Genomic DNA, 19,014 nt, shown 5'->3' with positions numbered 1-19,014 from the left:
TTTGGAGAACCACACGTGAAATGTCCCCGGTTTGAACCCGTGTAGAAACATTATTTTGGAGACTATATTTGCTGTGAAATAAATTGAACAAAATTCGCCCCAGGTTCCTTGTCGCATGAGCACTGAACATTTTAAACCAGTCTCCGAAATACAGAGTGTGTAATGTCAGATAGGGGAGAAAACTTCATCAATGATTCAAGCTCCTTAAATGATTAACAAAAGAACATAAGAAATAGGAACAGGAGACGGCCATTCGGCCCCTCGATCCTGCTCTGACATTCAATAAGGTCATGGCTGATCTGTCCATGGATATTGAGTTAAGTGACTCGGGGGCATGTTCTCTCTCCCCTGAGAAGGTTCACGTTCTGGAGTCCAGCCTCTAAAAGGCTCCACTCTGTGCACAGTACTTGCCGGGTTTGAGTCCTGAGGATGAGTCATCTGCCTAGAGACACAGGTCGATGTCATGAATGCTTGGCTCATGGAGATGGCCTTCTGCAGTGTGACTGTGGTATCTGCTGACAGTAGCTTATGAAGAAGGCCCTCGTTGCCGATTCCGATGACAAAGATATCCCGCAGTGCTTCAGTGAGGTGGGCACCAAAATCCCACGGTGTCGAATGCCTCCTGAGGTCTGCAGCATATTTCGTGATCTCCTCGCCTTCGGGCCGTCGGTGTGTATAAAACCGCTGTCTGGCTGTGAGGATGCTCTCTTTGGGCTTGGGTTGTTCTTGGATCAGTATTACAAGCTCCTCGTACGCCTTGGTCGTTGTCTTCATTGGTGCCAGCAAGTCCCTGACGAGGCCACAGACCGTGGGCCCACAACTGGTTCGCGGGATAGCTGTGTACTTATCAGCCAGTGTGGCCGGGTCGTTTGCTGTGAAGAAATGGACAAGCCTCTCCACAAAGGCTTCCCATACATCACCATCAGCAAAATGCTGCAACGTACCAAGGTTAGCCATTTTCGTGAGAAGATCTGGAATCTCGTCGCCAATTGTTATACCTTCAGATGCTCTGATGATGACTCTACGAGACAATGTGTCCTTTATTGATACCCAGAGTGAGGAGCACAACTGGTGGCCTGCCTTTTGCACTAGGCCAGGCACACCTGCACAGGTAAGCTAAAAGTCTCCCACTGCAGTGCCCTCTGGTGCACACCTTGTAATAGTACAAGCAGTAACCATGTAGAACACATGACAGTTGTCACTGTGGAACAATTTCTCTCACTCAAGTTTAGACACACTACCGTGGGCACCACGAGGTCTAGGTAGCTAGCCATTGACATTCAGGTTCATATATAAATATATATAAATATAATGATATGTATCGTATCTGTTCTCTGGAGGTCAAGGGGTTAAGACCTGGCGCACTAACGTGGTTTCCATCCTCGTTCAATTCATCGCATAAAAATAATTGAGGTCTGTGAGACGATTAATAATTGCTGTAATCACCATGAATACCTATACTTTCTGTGATAGACTGAGCTTACAGACTATCTGGCTTCGCCTGCCCTTTGCCGGGCACGTGTTCGGGGTTTAATTTTGTAAAGTGGTTGAGTTAGCTGATCGCGGGGAGACGGTAGGATCCTCTGCGGCCCCACTGGGAGGATGTGGAAGTGAACACGGAGGCTGGGTGATCCGTGACATTTCTGTAAAAGGCAGCGGAGGAGAAGGATTGAGAACTTTCAGTGTGGGACAGAAGTTGTTGAAGGTGAGCCAACACATTCCCGATCAGCACAGACGGAGCTCACTGGTCAGCTCCCCTGTGTTGGGGCGGCTCTACCAGAGGTTTCTGTAGTGCAGTGGTTATCACGTTTGCTTTACACGCAAAAGGTCCCTGGTTCGATCATGGGTGGAAATATTATGTTTAAACTTGCTGTGGATGAACAATCGGAGGCGAGTTTAGTCTCCCTGCAAATGCTGCCTGACCTGCTGAGATTTCCAGCATTTGCTGTTTTTATTTGCTATTTATTCTCCTGGCAAAAGGGCTCCCTTATTCCTTAATTGCTTTTTATTTCACTTTAATAAATAGATAACTATGAGTGACAGAAAACGCATCCACCGAGGACCTTTCGCGTGTGAGGCCAACGTGATATCCGCTGCAATGCAGCCCATCAAAGGGCGAGAAACCACTGAATATAAAGGATGAGCTCACAAATATCAGGGGCAGTGCAGTCTGGTCAATGTCAAACTCTCCTTTCTTATTCAGCAGTGGCATGAACGGGAGTCAGACGTCACAAAGTTTAATTAAAGACACAAATACAAGGAACACATCCAAATCTTTTCAGTGTAAAATTCTTTCACTTTATTTGAAATCCTGCTGCGTTGAATCTGAAAATACGCATAGTGGGATTTTATCTTCACTACTGATTGTATTTTGTGTGCACGGTAGGAATAACCGGTGCTGTTAAATTTGATAAAAGTTGCCCCAGATTCGTGGTGTCATCGGCAATGAAGAGTTTGAACCACAAAGCTAAAATACAGTGAGTAAAATGGGATATGGTTTTCGAGTTAAGATGCAAAGCACAGCACAAATGATTGAAGTATGGAGTGTCCCTGAGTTAGCATTTGTTTGAATGTGTAAAAGAAGGTGAGGTGTTAATTAATGATGCTTTCCTGTGAAAGCAAGAGAAAAGTTTTCGAACAAACCATCCGGTGACAGTCAGGTGAGCGCTGCTTGTGATACGTGGTGGGAATGGGCGAGGATTTTAAAGCCCCTTGTATTGCAGAAACGTCATATAGACGAACATCCCTTAACTACTGTGTAGACCTTGTGGTGCAACGGTAGTGTGCCTGACTTTGGGTTAAAGGGTTGCGTGTTCAAATCATGTCGGGGTCACTGTTCTTTTAGAAATTGCTGTTTCAAAATAACCAGACACTTGCTGCAATGTCTGTCTCACTGGTTTGTGGTGGTGAGGTTGGTGACAGCATCAAACAAGAAAGAAGGGATGTGTGCAGTGGTGGTACAGCAGTTTTCATGTATGACTTTAATCTGCACAGTGATTGGGCTGACCACATGGCAGTGATGTGGTGAAGGAGGATTTCATGGAGTGTGTTATGGATGGTTTTCTCAACCAAGAAGGGAGCTGGCCATCCTTGACTGGGTGATGTGTAATGAGAAGGGACTAATTAGCGATCTTGTTGTGCGAGACCCCTTTGGGAAGAGTAACATAATATGGTAGAATTCTTCATTAAGATGGAGAGTGTCACAGTTAATTCAGAAACTTGGGTCCTGAACTTAAGGAAAGGTAATTTTGACGGTATGAGGTTTGAATTGGCTAGAATAGACTGGCCAAGGATACTTAAAGGGTTGACGGTGGATAGGCAATGGCAAATATTTAAAGATCACACGGGTGACTTCAGCAATTGCACATCCCTGTCTGGAGTAAAAATAGAACGGCGAACGTTGCTCAACCGTGGCTAACAAGGGAAATTAAGGATAGTGTTAAAACCAAGGAAGAGACAGATAAATTGGCCAGAAAAAGTAACAAACCTGAGGACTGGGAGAAATTTGAATTCAATGGAGGAGGACTAAGGTTTTCATTAGGAGGGGGAAAATGGATTATGAGAAGAAGCTTGCTTGGAACATACAAACTGACTGCAAAAACTTCTGTAAATATGAAGAATAAAAGATTAGTGAAGACAACTGTAGGTCCTTTGCAGTCGCATTCAGGTGAATTTATAATGGGGAACAAAGCAATCGAAGATCAATTAAACAAATACTTCAGTTCTGTCTTCACGCATGAAGACACGAATAACCTTCCAAAAGTACGAGGGGACCGAGGGTCTAGTGAGAAGTAGGAACTGAAGGATATCCTTATGAGGTGGGACATTGATGGGATTGAAGCATGATACATCCCTGGGGGCCTGATAGTCTACATCCAAGAGTACTTAAGGTAGTCGGCCTAGAAATGGTGGATGCATTGGTGCCCATTTTCCAACATTCGATTGACTCGGGATCAGTTCCTATGGACTGGAGGTTAGCTAATGTAAAACCACTTTTTAAGAAGGGAGGGAGAGAGAAAGCGAGTAATTATAGACCGGTTAGCCTGACATCAGTCATGGGGAAATGTTGGAATCAATTATTAAGGATGAAACAGCAGCGCATTTGGAAAGCAGTGACAGGATCGGTCCAAGTCAGCATGGATTTATGAAAGGGATGGATTTATGCTTGACAAATCTTCTGGAATTTTTGAGGATGTAACTAGTAGAGTGGACAAGGGAGAACCAGTGGATGTGGTGTATTTGGACTTTTTCAAAAGGCTTTTGACAAGGGTCCACACAAGAGATTGGCGTGCAAAATCAAAGCATATGGTATTGGGCGTAATATGCTGACGTGGATCGAGAACTGGTTGGCAGACAGGAAGCAGAGAGTCGGGAATAAAGGGTCCTTTTTAAAATGTCAGGCAGTGTCTAGTGGAGTTCCGCAGGGCTCAGTGCTGGGACCCCAGCTGTTTACAATGTACATCAATGATTTGGATGAAGGAATTGAGAGTAATATCTGCATGTTTGCAGATGACACTAAACTGGGTGACGGTATGAGCTGTGAGGGGTACGCTAAGAGACTGCAGGGTCACTTAGACTTGTTAGGTGAGTGGGCAAATTCATGGCAGATGCAGTATAATGTGGATAAATGTGAGGTTATCCACTTTGAGGGCAAAAACGTGAAGACAGAATATTTTATGCATGGTGGCAGATTAGGAAAAGGGGAGGTGCAACGATACCTGGGTGTCATAGTTCATCAGTCACTGAAAGTTGGCATACAGGTACAGCAGGCAGGAAAAAGTTAAATGGTATTTTGGCCTTCATAGCTAGGGGATTTGATTATAGGAGCAGGGAGGTCTTACTAGCGTTGTACAGGGACTTGGTGAGGCATCACCTGGAATATTGTTTTCAATTTTGATCTCCTAATCTGAGGAAGGACGTTCTTGCTATTGAGGGAGTGCTGCGAAGGTTCACCAGACTGATTCCCGGGATGACTGGACTGACATATGAGGAGAGACTGGATCAACTGGGACTTTATACATTGGAGTTTGGAAGGATGAGAGGGGATCTCATCGAAACATACAAGATTCTGATGGCACAGGACTGGTTAGATGCGGGCAGATTTTTCCCGATGTTGGGGAAGTTGGAGCAGGCTCGAAGGGCTAGATGGCCCACTACTGTTCCTAATTCTTATGTTCTTATCGCAATTCTGGAAGAATAACATTGAAACGAAATGTGACCTGACACCCAGAAAGAAGTGTTAAGGCAGAAGGTGAAATGCTGCATCCCTTTCTGCAAAAAATTCCTTTCCCAAACATTTCTCTGACAGAAACGGCACAAAACAAAAATGTTCCTTTCAAATTCATTAAACTCCCGAATTTCCATGCCCCGCGAATCTCCTGAATCAGATGCCTCTACTTTTGCCGACTCAATCCATGTCCCTTTGCAATGTGGTGCTCCCACCCACACTATGAAATGTGCCACTAACTTATCGAATCATGGTATGGTTACAGCACGGAAGGCCATTCGGCCCGTCGAGACCGTACCGAGCCTCAGCGAGTCCCACTCCCCCGCCCTTTCCCCGGAGCCCTGCAATTGTTTTTCCTTCAGACACTTATCCAACTCCCATCTAAGAGAAAAGATTCAGTCTGTCTCCACCGCCCTTTCAAGCCGTGCATCCCAGATCCTAACCACTCGCTCCTGTTCCTATGTTTAAAGTCTGGGAAACGCGAGATCAATTCCTGCTACACTCACAGCCTTCCTGAATAGAGCACCATTATTCTATTCTCGTAAAACCAGCTCCTGAATTATCAGCCAGCTGTGTCGGTTAAAGCTCTCGTTATGTTCCTAGCACCATGTCAATCGCAGTGTTTCTGTAGTGTAGTGGTTATCACGTTCGCCGAACAGGCGAAAATTCCCTGGTTTGAAACCGGGTGGAAACATTTTGAACATTCTTCAATTAAATATTAGAACAAATGGAATAATTGACATTAATGGTTCAATATTAACAAAGCTGGAGTTTGCTTCTGCTGATGTTAATAACCCTTCAACTAGGCTGGAGTTTAATATTTTGATATTTCAAATAACAGTGTTGATATTTGATGTCTCCAAGATAAGAGAGGCTAATTGATGTCCTGTTTCTGACTGCTCCTTTTTTGATCGGAGCGCAGGAGCGATGAGAGATCCGATCCCAGGAGCGTGGTGATCGGGGCCCTGGAGAGGCGAGGGCCCAGCGACAGCACGGGCCAGCCCACACTGCGATCTATGCATAGTTGGCGCATGTGTACACACTAGGTCCATGCAACAGAGCTTGGTCCATGGTCGTCTTGGGTAATCCTTGGCACTGAAACCAAGACCTCGCCCATGAACCAAGACCTCGCCCCCGTGTGGTGGCTGATGTGCAACGGTCACCCCACGTTAAAACAATCCACCCACAAGCATCTTCCACCCTTCAGTATGCAGTTCGGTACCTAGATTGTCAGATCCCTCATCGAAAACCTGTAAACTCATCCCTTTTTCGTGTGGAAACAAGTCATCCTCGATACGAGGGACTGCCGAATACTATACTATGAACAAAAATGCAGTGTTTCACAGCCCTGTTACACTGGCTGGTTTCTCTGTACAGTTCTCTACACACTTAAAACTCGACACAGTGTCTCTCACTCCCTCCCGTTTCCAGCCCTGACGGTGCAGAAAGCCCCTCTCAAAGCTGCACGTTCCGGCTGCTTTCAGTTGAGTTGTGAGAGATTATTAAAGGATCCTGCATCTCCGCCTAGCTGACCAACAGCAGATTGAAGCCGAAAACATATCATCGACTAATCGCTCGTCCCCAGCTCCAGAGGGAGTGAGGCCGGGACTGTCATGTATTCAACCAGCATTGTAACCCATGTATAATCTGACCTAAGTTGTACACTGCGAGAACATTGACCACTAGGTTGTGAACTTGTGGGAGACAATCCTAACCTGGATCTTTAGGTGAAAAAGGGGAAGCTCCACCCACTTCCATCACTTGAGTGCTAAGGAATAAAGGACAGGTCACAGACTGACCTTCTCTGAAGCATGGGCCTCGTGTGCATTTACACTGTATAGTAAGGACGTATCAATGGCGACGAGAAACTGGGATTTAAACCACGCGAGCATGGCCACGAGCAGAACGGACGAGATGTACTGTGTTAAGCAATGGTTGGGACAGAGATTCAACATTGTTAAAGCATCACACACTTCTCCAGGCAGCCAAGGGCAGTCAGGCATGCCCCAATAAGTAGCCGAACCCAGAGGGGGAGTTCGACAGAGACAATGGCAAGCTGAACGGCGATTCACGTCATTCAAGGGACAATGCGGCCAGTAATGGGGCCATCAACACCTGTTAATGGTGCACTCAAGGACAATCACGGGGCAGTCAGTGACGATCGACTGGCAAGAGACATTTTGTTTCCAACAGCAGCTCATGTTGGAGGCGTGCATGCACACACTCAGCCGGAGTTTGCAGAGATGAGCAAAATACCTGCAGAAATTGCAGAAATGGACACTGGGCGATTGACGCACAGCTGCGAACATACACAAAGGACATCATTCCGGTGCTAGGCAGCGCCATGGTAGTCGTGACCCACAAAGTTGGCTTGCTGTCATGAACTGGAAATGGGACGATGTCAATGCAATTTCCTCTGTGGAGCGAGTATCATGCTCACAGATCCTGGACAAATTTGACTCATTATTTCAACCCGGCATTGGCACGTTCATGGGGGCCAAGGTAGTGATTCACATAAACACGGACGCCAGGACAGTACAGCTGAAGACCAGGGCGGAGCCGTACGTGATGCGGGAAAAGATAGAAGGCGAATTGGACTGCCTGCTAAGGGAAGGCATCATATCTCCAGTCGAATTCAGTGACTGAGCGAGCCCGATTGTGCCGGTGCTCAAGGCGGATGGGTCGGTCAGGATATGTGGTGATTACAAGGCCACCATCAATTGGGTGTCACTCCAAGACCAGCACCCGCTGCTGATAGCGGAGGACCTCTTTGCGACGCTATCCGGTGGCAAACTTTTTTCAAAATTAGACCTGGCCTCAGCTTACATGACCCAGGAGCTGGCGAGTGAGTCGAAGAAGCTGACCACCGTCACGACACACAAGGGGTTGTTTGAGTACAACAGATGTCCGTTCGGGATTCGCTCGGTTGCCACGATCTTCCAATGAATTATGGAAAGCCTCCTCAAGTCGATTCCAGGGATGGTGGTTTTTCAGGACGACATCCTCATCACGGATTACGATACTGAAGAAAACCTCCACAATCTGTAGGAGGTGCTACGCAGACTGGACCGGATAGGGCTGCGACTGGAAAATGCGAAGTGCGTCTTCCTAGCTCCAGAGGTAGAATTGCTGGGGAGGAGGGTAGCAGCAGACGGGATCAGCCCCACTGCCTCCAAAACGGAAGTGATCCAGAGAGCACCCAGACCCCGTAACACGACGGAGCTGCGTTCGTTCCTGGGGCTCCTGAACTATTTTGTTAACTTTCTTCCAAATTGAGCACGCTGCGAGAGCCGCTACACATGCTCCTACGCAAAGGTCGTGCATGTGTCTGAGGGGACAGCCAGGAAAGGGCTTTTAATAGAGCACGCAATTTGTTATGTTCCAACACTCTGTTAACGCTATATGACCCATGTAAGAAGCTTGTGTAACGATGCGTCGTCCTTTGGTGTCGGGTGTGTGTTGCAGCATGTCAATGCCAAGGGTCAGTTAGAGCCGGTAGCTTCGGCCTCCAGAAGTCTGTTCCAGGCAGAAAGGGGCTATGGGATGGTAGAAAAGGAGGCGCTCGCATGTGCATATGCGGTAAAGAAAATGCACCAGTACCTGTTTGGCAGGAAATTTGAGCTGGAGATCGATCACAAACCCCTAACGTCCCTTTTGGCCGACAACAAGGCCATAAATGCAAACGCATCGGCCCGCATACAGAGGTGGGCACTCACGTTAGCCGCCTATGACTACACAATTCGGCACAGACCGGGCACCGAAAACTGTGCCGATGCAATCAGCAGGCTCCCACTACCCACCACGAAGGGGGCTACCGAGCATGGTTCTGAGATGGTCATGGCTGTTGAAGCTTTCGAAAGCGAAGGCTCACCCGTGACAGCCCGTCAGATTAAAGTCTGGACAAATAGAGACCCGCTATTGTCTCTAGTCAATAAATGTGTCCTGAATGGGGACTGGGCAGCCACGTACAGGGCATGCCCTGAGGAAGTTAAACTATTCCACAGGCGCAGGGATGAACTCTCGATTCAGGCCGATTGCCTACTGTGGGGAAACCGCGTAACAACCAGATGGGCAGAGAGGTGTTCATCAGAGAACTCCACAATGAGCATCCGGGCATTGTCATGAGGAAGGCAATTGCCAAGTCACACATTTGGTGTCCAGGCATAGACGCAGATCTGGAACTTTGTGTTCGCAGGTGCAACACGTTTGCCCAACTGGGTAATGCGCCCAGGGAAGCCCCCCTTAGCCCCTGGTCCTGGCGCACCAAGCCTTGGGCACGCATCCATGAGGACTACGCAGGTGTTTTCAAAAATGTTTTTGGTTTTAGTCGACGCCTACTCCATAAGGAACATAAGAAACATAAGAATTAGGAACAGGAGTAGGCCATCTAGCCCCTCGAGCCTGCTCCGCCATTCAACAAGATCATGGCTGATCTGGCCGTGGACTCAGCTCCACTTACCCGCCCGCTCCCCGAAACGCTTAATTCCCTTAGTGGTTAAAAATCTATCTATCTGTGACTTGAATACATTCAATGAGCTCGCCTCAACTGCTTCCTGGGCAGATAATTCCAGAGATTCACAACCCTCTGGGAGAAGAAATTCCTTCTCAACTCGGTTTTAAATTGGCTCCCCCGTATTTTGATGCTGTGCCTCCTAGTTATCGTCTCCCCTACCAGTGGAAACAACCTCTCTGCCTCTATCTTGTCTATCCCTTTCATTATTTTAAATGTTTCTATGAGATCACCCCTCATCCTTCTGAACTCCACCGAGTAAAGACCCAGTCTCCTCAATCTATCATCATAAGGTAACCCCCTCATCTGCGGAATCAGCCGAGTGAATCATCTCTGTATCCCCTCCAAAGCCACTATATCCTTCCTTAAGTAAGGTAACCAAAACTGCACGCTGTACTCCAGGTGCGGCCTCACCAATACACTGTACATTTGCAGCAGGACCTCCCTGCTTTTGTACTCCATCCCTCTCGCAATGAAAGCGAACATTCCATTCACCTTCCTGATTACCTGCTGCACCTGCAAACTAAATTTTTGGGATTCATGCACAAATCCCCAGGTCCCTCTGCACCGCAGCATGTTGTAATTTCTCCCTATTCAAATAATATTCCCTTTTACTGTATTTTTTCCGAAGGTGGATGACCTCACACTTTCCGACATTGTATTCCAGCTGCAAAATCTTAGCCCATTCGCTTAACCTATCCAAATCTCTTTGCAGCCTCTCTCTGTCCTCTGCACAACCCGCTTTCCAACAAATCTTTGTGTCATCTGCAAATTTTGTTACACTACACTCTGTCCCCTCTTCCAGGTCATCTATGTATATTGCAAACAGTTGTGGTCCCAGCACCGATCCCTGTGGCACACCACTAACCACCGATTTCCAACATGAAAAGCACCCATTTATCCCGACTCTCTGCTTTCTGTTCGCCAGCCAATTCTCGATCCATGCTAATACATATCCTCTGACTCCGCGTACCTCTATCTTCGGAAGTAACCTTTTGTGCAGTACCTTATCGAATATCTTTTGGAAATCTAAATACACCACATCCATCGGTACACCTCTATCCACCATGCTCGTTATATCCTCAAAGAATTCCAGTAAATTAGTTCAACATGATTTCCCCTTCATGAATCCATGCTGTGACTGCTCGATTGCACTAAGCCTATCTAGATGTCCCGCTATTTCTTCCTTAATGATAGTTTCAAACATTTTCCTCACGAGAGATGTTAAACTAACCGGCCTATAGTTACCTGCCTTTTGTCTGCCCCCTTTTATAAACAGAGGCGTTACATTAGCTGCTTTCCGATCCGCTGGTACCTCCCCAGATTCCAGAGAATTTTGGAAGATTATAGCCAATGCATCTGCTATAACTTCCGCCATCTCTTTTAATAACCTGGGATGCATTTCATCCGGACCAGCGAACTTGTCTACCTTGAGTCTCCTCAGCCTGTCCAGCACTACCCGCCTAGTGATAGTGATTGTCTCAAGGTCCTCCCTTCCCACATTCCTGTGACCAGCAATTTCTGGCATGGTTTTTGTGTCTTCCACTGTGAAGACCAAAGCAAAATAATTGTTTACGATCTCAGCCATTTCCACATTTCCCATTTTTAAATCCCCCTTCTCATCTTCTGAGGGACCAACATTTACTTTAGTCAATCTTTGCCGTTTTATATATTGGTAAACGCTTTTACTATCTGTTTTTATGTTTTGCACAAGTTTAAATTCGTAATCTATCTTTCCTTTCTTTATTGCTTTCTTAGCCATTGTTTGCTGTCGTTTAAAATTTCCCAATCTTCTAGTTTCCCACTAACCATGGCCACCTTATACGCATTGGTTTTTAATTTGATACTCTCCTTTATTTCCTTGGTTATCCACGGCAGGTTATCCCTTCTCTTACTGCCCTTCTTTTTCACTGAAATATATTTTTGTTGTGCATTGTGAAAGAGCTCCTTAAAAGTCCTCTGCTGTTCCTCAATTGTGGCACCGTTTAGTCTGTGTTCCCAACTACTTTAGCCAACTCTGCCCTCATTCCACTGTAGTCCCCTTTGTTTAAGCATAGTACGCTCGTTTGTGACACTGCTTCCTCACCCTCAATCTATATTACAAATTCAACCATACTGTGATCACTCATTCCGAGAGGATCTTTTACTGGGAGATCGTTTATTATTCCTGTCTCATTGCACAGGACCAGATCTAAGATAGCTTGATCCCTTGTCGGTTCTGTAACATATTGTTCTAAGAAACAATCCCGTATGCATTCTATGAATTATTCCTCCAGGCTACCCCGTGCGATTTGATTTGACCAATTAATATGTAGGTTAAAATCCCCCATGATTACTGCCGTTCCTTTTTCACATGCCTCCATTATTCCCTTGATTATTGCCCACCCCACCGTCAAGTTATTAATTGGGGGCCTATAAACTACGCCCACCAGTGACTTTTTCCCTTTATTATCTGTAATCTCCACCCACAATGTTTCAACATTTTATTCATTAGAGCCAATATCATCTCTCACAACTGCCCTAATATCATCCTTTATTAACAGAGCTACCCCACCTCCTTTCCCTTCTTGTCTATCTTTCCGAATTGTCAGCTACCCCTGTATGTTTAATTCCCAGTCTTCACCACCGTGCAACCACGTTTCTGTAATGGCCACCAAATCATACCCATTTGTCATGATTTGTGCCGTCAACTCATTTACTTTATTTTGAATGCTGCGTGCGTTTAGGTAGAGTGTTTAATACTAGTTTTTAAACCATGATTTTTTGTATTGACCCCTCCTGCAGCCCCTTTATATTCATACATATTGTCCCTTCCTATCACCTTGTGGTTTACACTAACCCCAGTGCTACTCTGCTCTGTTGCCTCCTGCCTTTTGCATTCTTTCTTGAGGTCCTGTTTATCTGTGCTCTCACCCACTCTAACTAGCTCAGAGCCCTCTCCTGCGTTCTGAACACTCCTCGCATTGAGGCACCGAGCTTTCAGGCTTGCCTTTTTATTACACTTTGACCCTTTAGAATTTTGCTGTACAGTGGCCCTTTTTGTTTTTTGCCTTGGGTTTCTCTGCCCTCCACTTATACTCATCTCCTTCCTGTCTTTTGTTTCTGTCTCCATTTTGTTTCCCTCTGTCTCCCTGCATTGCTTCCCATCCCCATGCCATATTAGTTTAACTCCTCCCCAACAGCACTAGCAAACACTCCCCCTAGGACATTGGTTCCGGAACTGCCCAGGTGCAGCCCGTCTGGTTTGCACTGGTCCCACCTCCCCCAGAACCGGTTCCAATGCCCCAGGAATTTGAATCCCTCCCTGCTGCACCACTGCTCAAGCCACGTATTCATCTGAGCTATCCTGTGATTCCTACTCTGACTAACACGTGGCACTGGTAGCAATCCCGAGATTACTACTTTTGAGGTCCTACTTTTTAATTTAGCTCCTAGCTCCTTAAATTCATCTCGTAGGACCTCATCCCTTTTTTTACCTAAATCTTTGGTACCAATGTGCACCACTACAACTGGCTGTTCACCCTCCATTTTCTGAATGTCCTGCAAACGTTCCGAGACATCCTTCACCCTTGCACCAGGGAGGCAACATACCAGCTGGAGTCTCGGTTGCGGCCTCAGAAACGCCTATCTATTCCTCTTACAATCGAATCCCCTATCACTATCGCTGTCCCACTCATTTGCTGCCCTCCTGTGTAGCAAAGCCAGCCACGGTGCCATGAACTTGGCTGCTGCTGCCCTCCCCTGATGAGTCTTCCCTCTCAACATTACTCAATGTGAGGCCAACGTGATATCCGCTACACTGCAGCCCATCAAATGGCGAGAAACCACTGAATATAAAGGATGAGCTCACAAATATAAGGGGCAGTGCAGTCTGGTCAATGTCAAAACCTCCTTTCTTATTCAGCAGTGGCATGAACGGGAGTCAGACGCCACAAAGTTGAATTAAAGACACAAATACAAGCAAGACTTGCAAATCTTTTCAGTGTAAAATTCTTTACTTTATTTGAAATGCTACTGCGTTGAATCTGAAAATACGCATGTTGGGATTTTATCTTCACTACTGATTGTATTTTGTGTGCATGGTAGGAATAACCGGTGCTGTTAAATTTGAAAAAAGTTGCGCCAGATTCGTGGTGTCATCGGCAATCAAGATTTTGAACCGGAAAGCTATAACACAGTGAGTAAAATGAGATATCGTTTTCGAGTTAAGATGCAAATACCAGGACAAATGATTGAAGTACGGACTGTTCCTGAGTTAGCATTTGTTTGATTGTGGAAAAGAAGGTGAGGGGTTAATTAATGATGGTTTCCCCTGAAAGCAAGAGAAAACTTTAAGAAGAAACCATACGGTGCCTGTCAGGTGAGCGCTACTTGTGATACCTGGTGGGAATGGACGGAGATTTTAAAGACCCTTGTATTACAGAACCTTGATATATAGGAACATCTCCAGCACGCTATGTAGGTCTCATGGTGCAACGGTAGTGTCTCTGACTTTAGATCCGAAGGTTACGTGTTTAAATCACGTGGGGGTCACTGTTCGTTTGGATATTGTTCTTCCAGAATTAATATTTCTTTGCTGTTTGGCAATAACCAGACCCTTGCTTCAAGGTCTGTCTCACTGTTTCCCCGGTGTCAGGCAGAGAATATTTTTTTATTTAAAAAAATACTTTATTCATATAAAAATTTGTGCAGTACATTCAAAAGCAGTTCAGTACATTTCGCTGCGGTCAGTAATCCCATACACTACATTTGGGTTCTGACGGCAGTTTCTGTCGATATATTCCCTTGCTTTTCAGTTCCAGTACAATTCGGTACAATACGGGATACCTTGTAGTACATTCAACAAATTACATCACACGTGTCACTGTACAGTACATGGAATGGGTAACGGTACATTTACACTTTTTTTCAACGTGCATCACGAAACAGACCTTACATTGTACATGGCACTACAGATGTGTTTACAGATCATGGTGCTCCTTGTACACAATAAGGAAGTTACAAGTACGGCCCGAGGGGAGTTTTATATTGATTCCTGCCCCGGGGTTTACTGTATCAGAAGGGCTTTAAACTGTGGACCTTCCCCACCCTGCCTTTGCGGCAACTGCACCACTTTTAAGTGCGTCCCTCAGCACGTAATCCTGCATGTTGGATTGCGCCAGTCTGCAACACGCAGAGGTGGACATCTCCTTGCTCTGGAAGACCAGCAAGTTTCGGCAAGACCAAAGAGCATCTTTGACTGAGTTGATGGCCCTCCAGCAGCAGGTGATGTCTATCTCGGTGTGTGTCCCTGGGAACAGCCCGTAGAGCACAGAGTTCTGTGTTACGGAGCTGCTTTCTCACGGCTGCGACCCGGGTTCGATTCCCGGTCAGGGAAATTGTACTCTTAATTCAAAACCTTATAAAAAAAATAGTTCATCTATTTTACACATCTTTATGCATCTACTGTGTGAAAGAAATAGAAGCATTGATTTAAACATCATTTGTTAATTCATAAAATTCTATTGTCATATGATATATTTTGGTCTGAGCATATGAGGAAATTTTCTCCCGATAACATTGGGTTTTATTCTGGTAATCTGGTGCCGAAAGTGGAAATGTTTCCGCAGTGTAGCGGTTAACACGTTCGCCTCACACGCAAATCATCGACACCATCAGAGGCAGTCCTTCGGGATCGAGGAGGACTTGCTTCCACTCCCATAGTGAGTCCTTTGATGGCTCAACAGTCCGATATGAGAGCCACAGATCCTGTTACAGGTGGGACAGACATACGTCGAGGGAAGGGGTCGTTGGGACTGGTTTGCCGCGTGCTCCTTCCGCTGCCTGCTCTTCCTCTCTTCATTATCGTTGCATCGAGCCTCAAAGAGCTCAACGCCCTCCCGGATGGACTTTCTCCAGCTCGGGCTGTCTGCGGCCAGTGTCTCCCAGGTGTCAGTGGTGATGTTGCACTTTACCAGGGAGGCTTTGAGGGTGTCCTTGTAACTTTTCCGCTGTCCTCATTTGGCTCGTTCACCCTGAAGGAGCTCCGCATAAAGACGAAACCTAAACACATACGGATTGGGGGCCAGAGGTTGTCATTCGGCCCCTCGAGCCTGGTCCACCATGAAGAAGACCCTGTCAGTTCTTCAACAGCAAGTTTTAGCATCTGGGGCAGAGCCAACCGGCGCCTGGCTGCAATGAGTGATAAAAACGCGTGTTGGTTAGAAGCCTGGCTAGCTCAGTCGGAAGAGCATGAGACTCTTAATCTCAGCGTCGTAGGTTCGAGCCCCACGTTGGGCGATTTCTTTTCATTTCATGTTGCTTTCATGGAAAACCTCTGACCGAAACGGCACAAAACAAAAATGTTCCTTTCAAAGTCATTAAACTCCGAAATTTGCACGCCCCGCGAATCTCCTGAATCAGATGCCTCTAGTTTTGCTGACTCAATCCATGTCCCTTTGCAAATGTTGTGCTCCCACCCACACTATGAAATGTGCCAATAACTTATCGAATCATGGAATGGTTACAGCACGGAAGGCCATTCGGCCCAACGAGCCCGTGCCGACTCTCAGCGAGTTCCACTCCCCCACCCTTTCCCCGTAGCCCTGCAATTGTTTTTCCTTCAGAAACGTATCCAACTCCCGTCTGAAAGATAAGATTGAATTTGCCTCCACCGCCCTTTCAAGACGTGCATCCCAAATCCTAACCACTCGGTGATAAATGGCCATCTCCTGTTCCTGTGGGTGAAGTCTGGGAAACACGAGATCAATTCCTGCCACACTCACAGCCTTCTTCAATAGAGCACCTTCATTCTATTCTCGTAAAACCAGCTCCTGACGTTTCGGCCAGCTGTGTCGGTTAAAGCTCTGGTTAAATTCCTAAGATTACTTTACCTGTAGTGTAGCGGTTGTCAGTTTTGCCTCACATGCGAAAGGTACCCCGTACGAGCACGGGTGGAAACATTATTTTGGAGACTATTTTTGCTGTGAAATAAATTGAACAAAAGTCGCCCCCGGTTCCTTTTCGCATGAGCACTGAACATTTTAAACCAGTCTCCAACATACAGAGTGAGTAAAGTCAGTAAGGGGAGAAAACTTCATCAATGATTCAAAATCCTTAAATAGTTAAAGGTCAGTTATTGAAGTTTCGACTGTCCCTCATTAGCAATTCTACAAAACAACGCTGTCGGTTAATGAATGGGGAACAAAACAAATAATCTTCACCCATCCCCATCCCCATCCCCCGACACACAGTTTAATTTGTTGCATGTCATTATTTTAAAGATTTTGAATGAAAGATTTACTTTCTGCATCCGGGCTCCCTCTGTGAGCACCGCATCACGAAACGAGCAGGAAACACATTAAAGAGTTTACCACAATTGCTGACATTTCTTAGCTTTCTTCTTGTGTTTTTTCAGCTCTTCGTCCTTTTCAGCTCCTGACTGCGGATATTGCTGTGATTAAACCTGAACACAATGCAATGTCTGTCTCACTGTTTCCCCGGTGTCAGGCAGAGACAAGCCTGCTGCCCTCAATTATTTCATGTGAGAGGACATAAAAGTTCAAAATCAACCTGCAGGTGGCCACACACAGCACTAAATAATCAGGATGGCCTAGCGGTCTAAGGTTCTGTGTTCAGGTCACTGTCTCCTCTGAAGATGTGGGTTCATGTCCCCTTTCTGATATATTTTTTGAACCAAAAACTAACGTGCGATAAAATGGAACAAGAGCAGTCCGGTGTGCATTGTCACATGATGCAAGCGACCTCGGACCCGGACCAACGCCCCACACACCGAGCACATGCTCAGGAGAACCCCCGGGGAGAGAATATCCCGGTCATTGGTCCTTCCAGTAACACTGAACAAGTGTCCGGTCTGAAACATTCCAGAGTAATAACTTGCAACTGGAGCATCGAACAGTCAGGATGGCCAACCGGTCTAAGGTGCTGTGTTCAGTTCACAGTCTCTTCTGGTGGTGTGGGTTCAAATCCAGCTCCTGACATTCAGTGTATTTAATTACAAACTCATTTGTTTGGACACCACTCTCAAGTGCTTTGGGAGATCCATCGAACTTTATAAAATGACCCCACTTCAATGACAAACAACGATATCAAAGTTACTTCTCAAACCGGGAATCGATCCTGGGTGGCTGTAGCGAAAGGAATGGTTTTGTGAAACATTGAAATGTGCCCTCTAAATATCTCGCACTGCTAATTTGACAACACGGTTATAATTTGTTTCAGTGCAAAAGAAGGCAGGCTCGAAGGGACAAATGGCCTACTCCTGTGCCTGGTTCTTGTGTTCTTATACAGAACAAATGACAACTCTCCCTCAGTTCGCATTTCTTTCATTGTGCAAAAGAAGATTGTGGGTTCATTAATGATGTTTTCATGTGAAAGCACCATAAAAGTTTAAGGAAAATAATTCACCCAACATGGGGCTCGATTCTACGACCCGGAGATTAAAAGTCTAATACTATGCCGACTGAATGAGCCGGGCCTGCTAAAGTTGCATCTTCCTGTCGCTGGTTGCTACCTGGCGCCTGTTGGCATCGCCCCGTGGGTTTATCTCGAGCTTCATACCACGAAACCGGTTCTCCTGAATTTAAAGGCTTGTAAGGAGATCAATCATGAAAAGCCGTGTCATTAACCACAGCTGGGCCGTCAATTTTCTGATCACAAAGTGCTTTCAGTCCTTGTCAATATCTCTTGTCTATTTGCCGGTGTTTCCCGATTCTGTCAGTCTCTCTGGCTCTCTTTCGTTATGTGTGGTCACCTGCAGTTTGATTCTCGATTGATGCCTGTGTTTGTGTCTTCAACAACAACAGAAAATGTTTCTTATATATTTCTTACGTTCTCTCCAATGCCTTGATATCCTTCCAAAATTGTGGTGCTCAGAACTGTAAACAGTTCTCCAACTGAGACCTAAACCGGGATTGAAAAGGTATGGTATAAGTTCCTCGCTGGTGTCCTCCATTTCACGACATATAAAGCCAAGGGCCCTGTGTTCTTTTTAAACAACTTAGCAACTTATCTACCCAGCTTCAAAGATTTATGTGTGTAAATCACTCAATCCTTCAACTTCCCTTTTAACATAATACCATTTAGTTTATGTTTTCTCATATCACCTCCCTTTGTTTTCCAGACCTTACACACAGGTACAGGAGGAGGCCCATTAAGCTCCTTGAGCCTGTTACACAGGAACAGGAGCAGGCCCATTCAGCCCCTCGACCCTGTTGCACAGGAACAGGAGGAGGCCCATTCAGCACCTCGAGCCTGTTACACAGGAACAGGAGGAGGC

At 46.0% G+C, this 19,014-nt stretch overlaps 1 non-coding gene across 1 annotated transcript; it reads left to right on the top strand.

Moving 5' to 3' along the window:
- The first annotated feature begins 15,943 nt into the window (after window positions 1–15,943).
- On the top strand, window positions 15,944–16,016 carry trnak-cuu (transfer RNA lysine (anticodon CUU)). The gene has a single exon. It is a non-coding gene; the product is annotated as a tRNA-Lys (tRNA).
- The last annotated feature ends 2,998 nt before the right edge of the window (window positions 16,017–19,014 follow it).

This window comes from Pristiophorus japonicus, chromosome 33 (assembly GCF_044704955.1).
Source record: "Pristiophorus japonicus isolate sPriJap1 chromosome 33, sPriJap1.hap1, whole genome shotgun sequence".
Lineage (NCBI taxonomy): Eukaryota > Metazoa > Chordata > Chondrichthyes > Pristiophoridae > Pristiophorus > Pristiophorus japonicus.
This window is presented reverse-complemented; position numbering and strand designations above follow the sequence as displayed.